The sequence below is a fragment of the Danio rerio genome, chromosome 7 (genome assembly GCF_049306965.1).
Source record: "Danio rerio strain Tuebingen ecotype United States chromosome 7, GRCz12tu, whole genome shotgun sequence".
Taxonomy (NCBI): Eukaryota; Metazoa; Chordata; class Actinopteri; order Cypriniformes; family Danionidae; genus Danio; species Danio rerio.
Window position 1 is genome coordinate 64573790 of NC_133182.1, and position 12400 is coordinate 64586189.

The window sequence follows — 12400 nt, forward strand, 5'->3', positions numbered from 1 at the left end:
TGTAGTGTAGTAATCTTGTTCAAAAGTCTGCAAGATTTAACAGGACATTTATTGATCTTATTTGCAGAAGAGTAGTATCAGAATCAGTTTAAAAATGCTTATATGGGCACTTAAGTGTAAATGTATTGTTTACAATTTTTTATTTTTGCCTACATTTTTAAATGATATTATATGTGCATATGAATTTATGGTAATTTATTTAAAAAATTCTACTTTTCATTTTAATGTTATATGTTAGGCATCTAAGGTCTGAGAGTAACACAATATGATTCTCTGTGTTTCCTGTACATGTAGTTAAATTGACAATAAAGCTGACTTTGACTTATATTTATATGTTTATTGCTGAACGACAAGGTTAGTGTTCTACTTGCCTCATGACAAAGTGAATGATTTCAGATTCTCTGCACATTTTGCAATTTATTCATTTAAAAATGAGGATTAATACTCAAAATTGTCACTTGTTAAATCAATGACTACATTATTAATTATTATAAATATAAGAAACTAGTTATTATACACTTAGTTTAAGAGTAGGCACTAAGGCCCAATCCTATTTCAGCAAGTTCCACTTATTTTGACATTTCTGGCCTCGCTCCTCACTAATAGTAGTAGTAATATAGTGAATAAAAATACTTCAAGCAAATTTAATACAAGAAATACAAATCATCAATCATTTAGGATTGTCTAGGCCAGGGGTGTCAAACTCAATTCCTGGAGGGCCGAAGCCCTGCACAGTTTAGTTCCAACCCTGCTCCAACACAATTACCTGTAGGTTTCAAACAAGCCTGAAGGACTCAATGAGTTTGATCAGGTGTGTTTAATTAGGGTTGGAACTAAACTGTGCAGAGCTGCGGCCCTTTTGGAACTGAGTTTGACACCTGTGGTCTAGGCAGTTAAACATTATTCAGCAACACAATTTAAATCACCACCGTATAATAATAATAATAATAATCCTGTATCGTTTTCATTTAGTAAATATTTATACAATGTACAATTAATCTTTAAGCTGTACACATTTAATTTGCTGTGTCCAAATAGCTTCAATTTGCTGGAAATGCTTACACAGTCACAGGCCTTAAAAACACATGCAAATAATAAACATTTAGGATTTAAAGTTGGAATGACTCCAGAATGTTGTTAACTGTAATGTTTGGTCAACTATTATCCCAAATACATTTTGACTATTACGGACTCGCACATTGCGACATCGATGATACAACGACATATTGTGCAGTCCTATTGTAAATTAGATCAAATTAATTTTTTGGAAAAAGTACTGAGAATTGCATTAAACATGACCTTAATAGTCACATCAGATATTTAGTGTGTCTCAATGAATGCAAGTTTTAAAGAGTCCAGACAGCAGTTTACCTCTTTGTTTGAATGATTCAGTTGTTTGACCGAATCATCTCATTCATCAGACTTTACTACCACCTACTGGAAGATTTAGATTCTTATTTTCAGGATTATTCTCATTTGAAAAAAAATCACATTTTTTATAATAAAATGCAATTAAAATACAATAAACTATATTCTTTGAAATAAAGGAATAGTTCACATAGATAATAATTTAGTCAAAATTTACACACTTTTGTGCCATTTAAATCTGTATGAATTTATTTGTATTGTAGACTATTTTTGTAAATGTTTACCTGCTCACTTCTTTTCACTTTTAACAACAGTGAACTGAAATCTTCTTTCGGTGGTGTAAGAATTGAAATATTACAAATATTCTGATATCTTTGACAATTCAAAACATGAGCTGAAGACAGGGCCAATGGACTCCACAACCCACCAGGGGGGAATGCGTGAAAAACCAGTTCCTGCTGCATTTGCATCTGACTATGCTGAGACTCAGCTTCATCCCCCCAACTCACACATATGGTCATTTCAATGTTTTAATGTTTTAGACTAACCAAACTGACTTTAACTATCATGTTTGATATCATTTGAAATGTCTCAGTGCGATTGGTACAATGGTCTCATTCTCTCAGATATAGATATAATCAACACAATAAATATATAACTTCAGGCATCTTTTGAACCACTGTGAAGGGTGTGACTTTTTACACACACCCCCTTCCTTGAGGGAATTCTTGGATTATTTAAGGCAAGGTTTGAGAAAAACTCAGGGCGATTCTGCCTACCCAGATCAGCCCATAACATGGAGCTTAGGCTCCATGTTATGTAAAATTTACACGTTATGTATATTTCAAAGTCAGGAATGCATCTTTTTCATCTTGGATTTATCTTTGATAATTTGATGTTTTGTATTGATCGTTTATGAATTGACTGATTGAATTGGCATAATACATTTACCTGACTAATAAATTGTTATGTTTTGAATGATTCAAACCTCGTGTTATTATCACTGATAAATGTTGTTGTCCATAGCACTAAAAGCCACTGTACAGGTTAGTAACGGACTAAAACATGTTAGACGGAGCAGCGTGGCACGCTAAACAATGTTGTTAGAGATCCGACTAGCAAATTGGCATTATTTCATGTATACGTAGACTGCAAAAGGCCAACTATGGGTTTTCTATTTAGAACAACAAAATATTGTTGAAACTACTTTAAATGTGGATATTTAGGCCTTCATCTACAAACTTATAATCCTGTGAGATTATTATTAAAATACTTTGTCTTGATTAAGTAGATAACAGATCTATGGGGACCACATAAAAATCTCCTAAATTGAGTAAGTAGGGTTCTGCCTTTTTAGGAGAGTGGTTAATCACCTCTGTTTAATGACCAAGACTGACAAGCTTGTATTAAGAGATTGTATACCCGGCCGGTGCAAGACTCGAGATGCTATCGGAATCTGAGTAAATGAGAATAAGGTATAATAACAAATCAAAAGAATATTCAATCATAATCTAAAATAATGTGAAAGGAAACAAAATAATCTTATCAATGTTTTATAATAGGAGTCAAATAAAACGAGGATAAACATATTAATATTCTAAACCATCTCATACTAAAATTGGAGTCAGATATGAGTTAAGTTTAATATAAATCAACATTGTGCACTGGAAAGACCGAACATGCAGTGAACCTTTATCCACCATTGGACACCGTCATTGGACCAACTGGCTGGACCCTACAGTGGTTATTTCTGAGTCAGTTTTATGACATTTAACATAAAATTTGTGCCAAAAATTAGCATTAAATCAATTTATTAGGTCACTTTCCCCAGGGTCGTAAGTATTACATGTTTGGTTAAATAAACAAATAAATAATGAAATTTCATACATGTGTTTTACTGAAAGTTGACTCATTTTAAGACACTAAAAAGTTAATTTTTTTCCAAAAATGTAAAATATTCTATAAATTAATTATTATGTTTTTGAACATGTGTGTGTTATATATGCTGTGGGGGCTTGTTATATATATATATATATATATATATATATATATATATATATATATATATATATATATATATATATATATATATATATATTTATTTATATGTGTGTGTGTGTGTGTGTGTGTGTGTGTGTGTGTGTGTGTGTGTGTGTGTGTGTGTGTGTGTTTGTGTGTGTGATTTTGTAGTTTCTTTCGGCCATTCAGGTGGCATCTTCTGTCTGGAGCATCAGGCTGTCATCTCCTGCTGTCCAGAATCAGGTGGTTTGTCTTGGTCGGGCATCTCAGCTGAGATCTGTCCACTATGGGTGACCCTACCGGTAGCTGTGAAGTACCAGTGGCGTAGCTCTCAGCATCACTGATGCACACAAGCCCTCACAGCACGTCAAGCTGCAAACCGTGTGAGGGACCCTAACCTACCCTAACCCAACAGCCAACACTAACAACTAACAACCACTAATGTACCAAAAACCACTCAGAGGAGACCAGCAACACGCAAGAAACCGCCTAGACAACCTTGCTAAACGCATGTCAACATCCAGCAAACCATCCAAAAGAACCGAACAACCTGAAAGCCGAATATCAGCAGCACTGACCGTCACCAAAACATCCAGCAATGTGATAAAACTTGAATGAAAAGTTAAGTTTGATGTCATGCAAACTTATTCTATAACTATATACAATATATACAGTATGTACATACGAGCCCTTGATCCTTCATCTGGCACTAGTATGGCTCAGTGCCTGGGCTTCTTCCTCCGGGGCTCCTTGGGCAGTGGCTCTCTGCTGATGTCCACCCTGAATCTAGGAGCGACGCTGGACTCGGACCTGCTCTCCGTGATGATCACACGTCCATCTGGTTGCTCGGCCTCCAGTAGTGCAGGCCGGTCCAGCTTCTCCCAGAGCCGCTGCTTGATCTCGAGTCCTTGCTTAAGGCTGTATCGGCTAGCGCGTCTCTTCTTGGTGGAGCCCATCACACTGCAGTAGATCTGCTGAAAGTCCTGCACACTCCGACCGTGGATGGAGAGGGGCTCCTCCTGTGGACACTCACCCGCTGAGGAGGAGACTGATGCTGCGGGACGGAGGACAGGAAGAACAGCCGCGTTCCTCAGGTACCTCTCCTCCAGGGAAGTGTCCGACGAGCTGCAGGTGTCTGGCCTGGCCGCCGCTGCTGGCTCCTCAGAGGAAGAGACGCGCTCCAGCAGGAAGTCCTTCAGGTGCCCGGGGCGCGTCCTGGTTCTTCTCGAGCGCCGCAGAGTCATCACGAACAACTTCAAACACTTCTCAAACTGCTGAAACTTTGCCAAGGGAGATTTGTGCAGAAGTTTGTAGCGCGATGATCAGCACTGATTACTTTATAGACAGTTGTGTGGATGTTTAAACCAATTCAAGTTGCCATGGTGACAGAATGACGACGAGACTCATTTAAATGTATACATTAATTGATTTCAGCGTTAAGTCAATTAGAGCAGCAAAAGCTGTGTGTTTACAGTACAGTATTTGTTAAATGTTACTAAATACAGAAAATATCTTAATAATCATGCATAACCATAGAAGCCCCATATACCTAAAAAATAAATATTGTCCTCGTTTATCTTTATTATATTTTTACTTTTGAACTTCGTCATACGTTTCCACGTCAGAAGTCTGCTCACGTTAGCAGTGGCGTGGCAGCCCCTTTAACAGTGCGTGTGTGTGGTGATGCGACCCGTTTATATAATCACTTTTTAAGGACTTAAATTAATGTGTGCGTCCTTAAAACATTGGTAATTAGTTCCAAAACACTACCTTACAATAGCCACAGCAGGGGTGGGCTGGGTTGTGTTAACCTGTGAATGTTTAAAATTTCAGTTTAAGACTGATGGTGTGTGTGTGTGTGTGTGTGTGTGTGTGTGTGTGTGTGTGTGTGTGTGTGTTGGCATATGTGGTTTATGGAACCAATTTTCAGGTTTACCCACCAGCATTATGAGACCATTTAGTTTATGAGACCATTTTTGGTGGTCTCATAAACTAAAAATTTAAGTTGATATTAAAAATAGTTTAAATGATGATTATTCATTACAATGACCTAAATGATAATTATAAGACTTGTTTCAAAAGTTCACATTGTTATTTGGTTATTATTACACTTGGTGTGCTTTTTATGACCTTTACAAATATGGTCTTGTAAACCATGATGTGTATGTGTGATCTTTGAACAGCGCCTCTGTAGGCGGAACTTGGTACTGCACTTCTATACACACTCGCGCCAAATCTTACACAATTTCGCGCCATACATTCAATCGCGGGAAAACGTCCCTCATGAAGACTGTGGACGTGACAGTCGCGCTTCAAGCAGTGAAACTCACATCAAACAAGTAAGTCATTTGTTTTTAATACTTTGTACATTATTTATTATATGTACTGTATTATTCCACTTGTTATTCAAAATAGCAAGTTTATTTATATATTTATATGCGGCGCGTACTGTTTTAGACAATAATAATTAGTGACTGGGAACAGAAGATGAGAACAAATAAACGTTAGATATATGTGTTTGTAATGGCAGTATCAGACGTAAGTTAGTTCTTCAAAATGTGTATTTGCTAATAATAGCTCGCGCTCGGCCTGTATCTGGCTCGGAAGCGCCGGTGTCGATTTAACCCAGAACCGGGCAGAGCTCACTCCTCCGCGGTAAACAATTCGCCGTCTGATTCCATGAGATGTAACGTTATAATAGATGCACTATGTAATTTGTGATTTTTTTTTCTACACATACTTTTATGTGAGAAGCAATGACCATTCGAATATGGTATAAATAACATGGTAACAAGGTATATTAAACATAAATATGACGTAGAAACAATTTACTAAACTTGAATTATTAAGCATGATTGAACAAAATGTTTGAATTTAGTAATGTAAATGTGTGGTTTTATTTTTTCTAATGGTTTTTTGTGATAAACTTGTGTTCAGTTAAACTGTACATTTGAATAAATTAACTTTTATTATGAAAAGAGGTTAACTTACCCTAGTTAAATAACTTTATTTGATCAAATTGTCAAAATAGTGCACTACTAACTTATATTTTGTTAAATGGTTTGAAATAACTGTATTATGAAATTTGATAACTATATTACTATTTTGTTCTGTTTTGGTCTTCTTTAGAGAATTTTACACTACGTCACATATATTAATACTGCTTTGCATATGTGGTATTGTATTGATATTATAAACTGTGAAGTTTAACCTTATATAATATTTTAACAGTGAATGAATGGTGGTAAGATTCAAATCAGAGGATTAAATCCTTTGAAAGATGCTGCTCATCATGTGAGGTTGGGGAAGGATAAAGACTTGCTTACGTGGAGGTACATCAGTGACATCAAAGGTACCAAAGTTTTGTACATGTTTTTTCTTACTGCAGGTAGTCCCCAGTTAATGTTTCATTATAAGCATAGTGTATAAAATGTTAAGATGCAAAAAGGAGTTTAATTTAACACAAAAAAATTAAGTCATGAATGATGATTTGATGACATGACATTATAAATGTCAACAAAAAACATTTAAATAATAATAATAATAAAAAAAGAAATGTTCTAATTGAAAACCACACTTTAAAATGTTAATGTTTAATTTAAGAGTCTAAAAAATGCTAATATTGTTGATTTCCATATTAGTGAAAAGTTAAAACTATTAAAGATTGTACACTATCCATGGCCTGATTAACCAATGGTTAATAACACACATTGTTGGAATAAGCCATTTACACAAATTTTGTCAGACAAGTGATGTCTGACCGACAGAGACAACATAACTAAATAGCCCCTGTGGTGTAACTTGTAATGCACATAGCAACATGTTTTGACGCGATTGATCATCAACTCGAGTTCTAATATACCGTCTGCTGAACTTATTCTTATTTTTTTTCTCCCCATTGCATATCAGATGGGAAATACATTTATTTTTAATAGGTAGGAAACATTTTTAAAAAAATTAAAATAATGCAAATGTTAAACAAAGTCACAAGTGCCTCGTGTGTTTTGATGATGTTTATCTTATTTCTCTAAATAGTTATTTTAAAAATATAATAAAGTTATTTTCAAATGTTAGCAACATCTTAATAGAATTCATTTGTATTTATTTATTTGTGACGTTAGTCACTAGGGGTGTAACGGATCACTGTTGATCCGTGATCGACACGGATCACAACCCACGGTTCTGAATGTGCGTGACCCGTAGATTAATAACTTTTTTTGAACTTGTAGGTTAATCCAACATTTATAACAATCGCAGAGAGATCGCCTCCCGTGTCATTCAAATTGCATGAATGAAAGCATTTTGGCTTCCCTGTAAAATATAATGATGACGTTGTGGGACCTATCTAAATGCTTTTGGCTATTAAGGTGTTTTTTTGTCACTGTTTGTTTAGCCTGCATTAATGCATTCATTATGGTAAGAATAAAATCACTGTTTAATGAAACAAGATGCTGGTGAAAGCAACTACATTGTGTAACCAACAGATGGCGACAAAAAAACATCAAAATTATGTCATTGAATAGGTTTTCAAATATAATACACCTACAGTATAATGAAACATGAAGTTTTATGTGTGAATTGTTGAATCATTAATTGAAGATAAATATATGTTGTACAAGATTTCTATATATTTTGAATTATCAGCAACAGTAGCAAAGATCATATTTCATATTGAATACTTTTTTTTTTAGCTGGTTATTTCCTGATTTTAATTTTTTATTAAAATTACAGGTGCTATATTCTGTTTGTTAAAAGCAATGTTTTATGCAGTAACATTTTTGTATAAATGGAAAGCAAATTGTCTCCTCCCTTTTTTGCTGATCCAAAAAATGGTCCGATCCATAACTCAAAAAACGTAGAGTGATCCGAACTGCAGATTTTGGATCCGTTACACCACTATTAGTCGCCCTTTCCCAAACCCTGGTTAGCCTGTCGATTATCATTTGCCACAACTAGCGCTACTTCACCCATATTCTCCTGCCTCATGGCTCTGTTGAAGAGCATTTAATAGGTTGCACATGCCTTAATAAAGGTTGCCTCCCTCTCTTTAAAAACATTTTCTTTTAGAAACTAGGCATTTCCTCTTAGCAAATAGTCAATATCATATATTATTATTATCATTGTATTTAAATTGTCAGAAAATGTCACCATGTATAAAAAGCATGCAGATTTTTTCCTTTCCTTCTTTACTTTTTTTTAACTAAACAGCATGCTCTAATTGGTGAAGTGCATGTAAGTTTTGAAATAACCTGCACTGAATTGAGCGGACTGTAGTATAGTATTTGCCGTAGATCAAAATGAGTGAACAAGTGGATTTGGCAATCACAAGAGAAAAAGAGGAGAGGGTGCATCTTTATTGAGGCATGTTTCATGTATTCACTCCCTCAAACAGACCCATGATGAGGAGAATGAGAGTATAGAAGACGTTATGGTAATGTTATGTGCAAGCTAGCATTAACCAGGCGGAGGATGCTAATGGCAGTGCAGACTGGATTCATCGTTTGTCTGAGGGCGTACTCGCACTGTACAGTTGCCATGAACCAGGCTGAAGCATGCTTTTCCCCCCTTCCGTCTCCCCCTACGGCCTGCACTCACATTGCATTCGTGCCTGGGCACTCTTATGTCATCGAACATGTGCTGTTCAGTAAGAGCTCTCGCAAAGCACGGTGGAGAATAGTAATAAATACCTTTTAAAATATATATTTTAGTACTGCTTCAGTTAACTTGAACAAGTGTACTTATACTATCAATTTTCACAAATTTTATTAATAAATTTTAAATGCTTAAAAAATAAGTTAAATCTGTGTAGACTATATATATATATATATATATATATATATATATATATATATATATATATATATATATATATATATATATAATTTATTTTAAAAATGTGGGCAATATATTATAGATTCGTTTTGAAAAAAATGTATTCTATTCTTATTTTTTTTAATACAGACCTCTTGAGTTCTTAATCCGGGCCTGACACTATCAAATAGTAAAGTATTAGATAATTGTTTTGGACCAGTTTCCTGTACAGTGTACTTTTTGTGCACTATTAAACCAACATAATGAATTTTTTTAATGATTTAGTTTCTTCTGTATCAGTTTTCACTGTTTGTCCTGAAAAGTTTGTGATGCATACTCTGTGGAGTCAGTGTTCATGTGTTGACAGAACTGTTTTTATTTGGCAGAGTTACAATTTTAATCTTGTATAAAAAAAGTATCTTGTGTTTAATTTTAAAACATTGTTCTGCACGATATCACAACATACAATTGTAATTTTAGAGTGTGTCATGTGGAGGAGTTGACCTTCTCTCCTGTAACAAACATGAAAAAGCAAAGGTAGGGTATATTGGATTTTATTTAAAAAATTGGCATATTTTGAACTGTATGTAGTATTAAATATAATGTTTAATAATGTCTGTTTAGCACACACTTGAGTTGTTATAGCTTTATTTTCTGTGTTTTGATTATGTTTTTCAGTCTCTTCATGAGCCATTATCTTTGAATTCTGAACAGAGTGAACTTCAAAGAGGTTTGTCTATATAATTGTCTTTTAAATGTTGATCTGAAGAGATATTTTCTTATTGTTCCTGTATCTGTGCAGTTATTTTTATGTAATAATACATTTAATATGGGTGTAGCGATACATTATTATATTGAGAATCGCAATATAACAATTCAAAGTTTTTTCTTTAGATTAGCCTCTATTCACACGGTGAGTATTATGCGTAAGATTAAACGTTTACACAGTGGCAGTATAAACTACTGTTGTTAAATGATGAAAATAATGCAAGTTGAAATCTGATGATGACAAATGCCTGATTATACCAGTGAAAATGATCTATTTGCATGTGGACCATAAGAGAGTGCAAGCATACATCTAACACTCATCTTCAGAATTTTGTATTTGTATTCTGATGTCATCTCTGTCCTGTGCATTAAAGACCAATTTAAAGTTTAACATGCCAGATCTATGCAAAATTGAGCATTTTAACCATTACTAGGCCTACATATTATAATAATATTGTTTTTTACCACATTTGAGAAATAACAAATATTACTAATATTTAAAGCTTTTTTTTTATAGCTTACAATATTGAGATATCAAGAGAAACAATGTCAAGTTTGCTGACCTAGCAATAGGCTATTGTTTTAATATCTGTGTGTTTGCTCATGGTTTATGGGGACCAAGTATGTCTACTGAAAGTGACTTAGCAGTAGGCTATTGTTTTGTTAAATCTGTTTATTCATGGTTTATAAGGACATGGTTTGTTATGCGAGACTTAAAGCTTTCAGTAAGTTAATGTCATGTTTTCTTCATCTTTCTTTGCTTCTCTCTTTCAGTGCCTCCATGAGCCTGTGGCTTTAACCAACACAAACAGAGCTGTCTTCTACAGAGGTTTGTTAATTATTTTGTCATGCTAATTTGACACTCCTTAAAGGGATAGTTCATCCAAAAAGTGCAATTGTCTCATTATTTGATCACCCTTTACTTGTCTCAAACCTTTATTGGGATATTTCTTCTGTTAAAGACAAAAGAAGATACTTAGAAAAAATATGGAAACCTGTAACCATAGACTTCCATATTATTTGTGTTTTCTGTTGTGGAAGTCAATGATTGCAGGTTTTCTTCTTCCATCAAAATATATTGTTTTTGTTGTTTAACAGAAGTAATAAACCCTTAAAGGTTTGGAACACTTGAGGGTAAATTAATAGTGAGTAAATATAAATTTTTGTGTGAATCATCCCTTTAAGTGTCATATTTCTACTACATTCAACGTAGCAGTCCTGTGTGTTTAGTCATGGTTTATGAGGACCAAGTATGTCTATTTTATGTGAGTTAGCAGCAAGCTATTGTTTTATTAAATCTGTGTGTTTACTCATAGTTTATAAGGACATGATTGGTTATGCAAGACTTGAAGCTTTCAGTAAGTAAATGTCATGTTTTCTTCATCTTTCTTTGCTTCTCTCTTTCGGTACCTCCATGAGCCCGTCGCTTGGACAAACACAAACAGAGCTGTCTTCTACAGAGGTTTGTTAATTCTTTTTTCAAGCTATTTTGACACTCCTTAAAGGCATAGTTCACCCAAAAATGAACATTTACTCACTATTAATTTACCCTCAAGTGTTTCAAACCTTTATGGGTTTCTTTTTTTCTGTTTAATAAAACAAATGAGATACTTTGAAAAAAGATGGAAACATGTGACCATTGACTTACATAATAGTAAACACAAATAATATGAAAGTCAATGGTTACAGGTTTCCATCGTTTTTCAAAGTATCTTCTTTTGTGTTTAACAGAAAAAAGAAACCCTTAAAGGTTTGGAACACTTGAGGGTAAATTAATAGTGAGTAAATGTTAATTTTTGTGTGAATCATCCCTTTAAGTTCTAAAATAACAGTTTCCTATTTCTGCTAAATGCAGTGTAGCAGTCCTGTGTGTTTAGTCATGGTTTATGAGGACCAAGTATGTCTATTAGATGTGACTTAGCAGTAGGATATTGTTTTAATAAATCTGTGTGTTTCTTCATGGTTTATGAGGACACAGTATGTGTAGGTTTACATGGTGCTACCAGTAGACTATTATAACGTGTTTCTTCATGGTTTATGAGGGCATTTTTTGTTATGCGAGACTTCAAACAGTTAGTAAACAAATGTTACATTTTCTTTATCTTTGTTTCTCTCTTTCAGTACCTCTATGAGCTCGTCACTTTGACAAACACAGAGTTGTCTTCTACAGAGGTTTGTTAATTATTTTGTCAAGCTATTTTGACACTTTTTAAAGGGATAGTTCTCCCAAAAAGTGCAATTGTGTCATCATTTGCTCACCCTTTAATTGTCTCAAACCTTTTTGGGGTTATTTATTCTGTTAAAGACAAAAGAAAATACTTACAAATAATATGGAAGTGAATGATTACAGGTTTCCATCTTTTTTTGTTTTCTACCCTGGAAGTCAATGATTGCAGATTTTCTTCCACCAAATGTCTTGTTTTTGTTTTTTATC

The 12400-nt window shown here is 34.2% G+C and overlaps 1 long non-coding RNA gene across 2 annotated transcripts; it reads left to right on the plus strand.

Annotated features, from left to right (window-relative positions):
• The first annotated feature begins 6680 nt into the window (after positions 1 to 6680).
• Positions 6681 to 11083, plus strand: LOC141375171 (uncharacterized). 2 transcript variants are annotated; one of them, XR_012382780.1, is made up of 4 exons: positions 6681 to 6739; positions 9679 to 9735; positions 9877 to 9928; positions 10741 to 11083. It is a non-coding gene; the product is annotated as an uncharacterized lncRNA (long non-coding RNA). The 2 variants fall into 2 exon arrangements; XR_012382779.1 differs by lacking the exon at positions 6681 to 6739 and having other exon boundaries at positions 9646 to 9735.
• The last annotated feature ends 1317 nt before the right edge of the window (positions 11084 to 12400 follow it).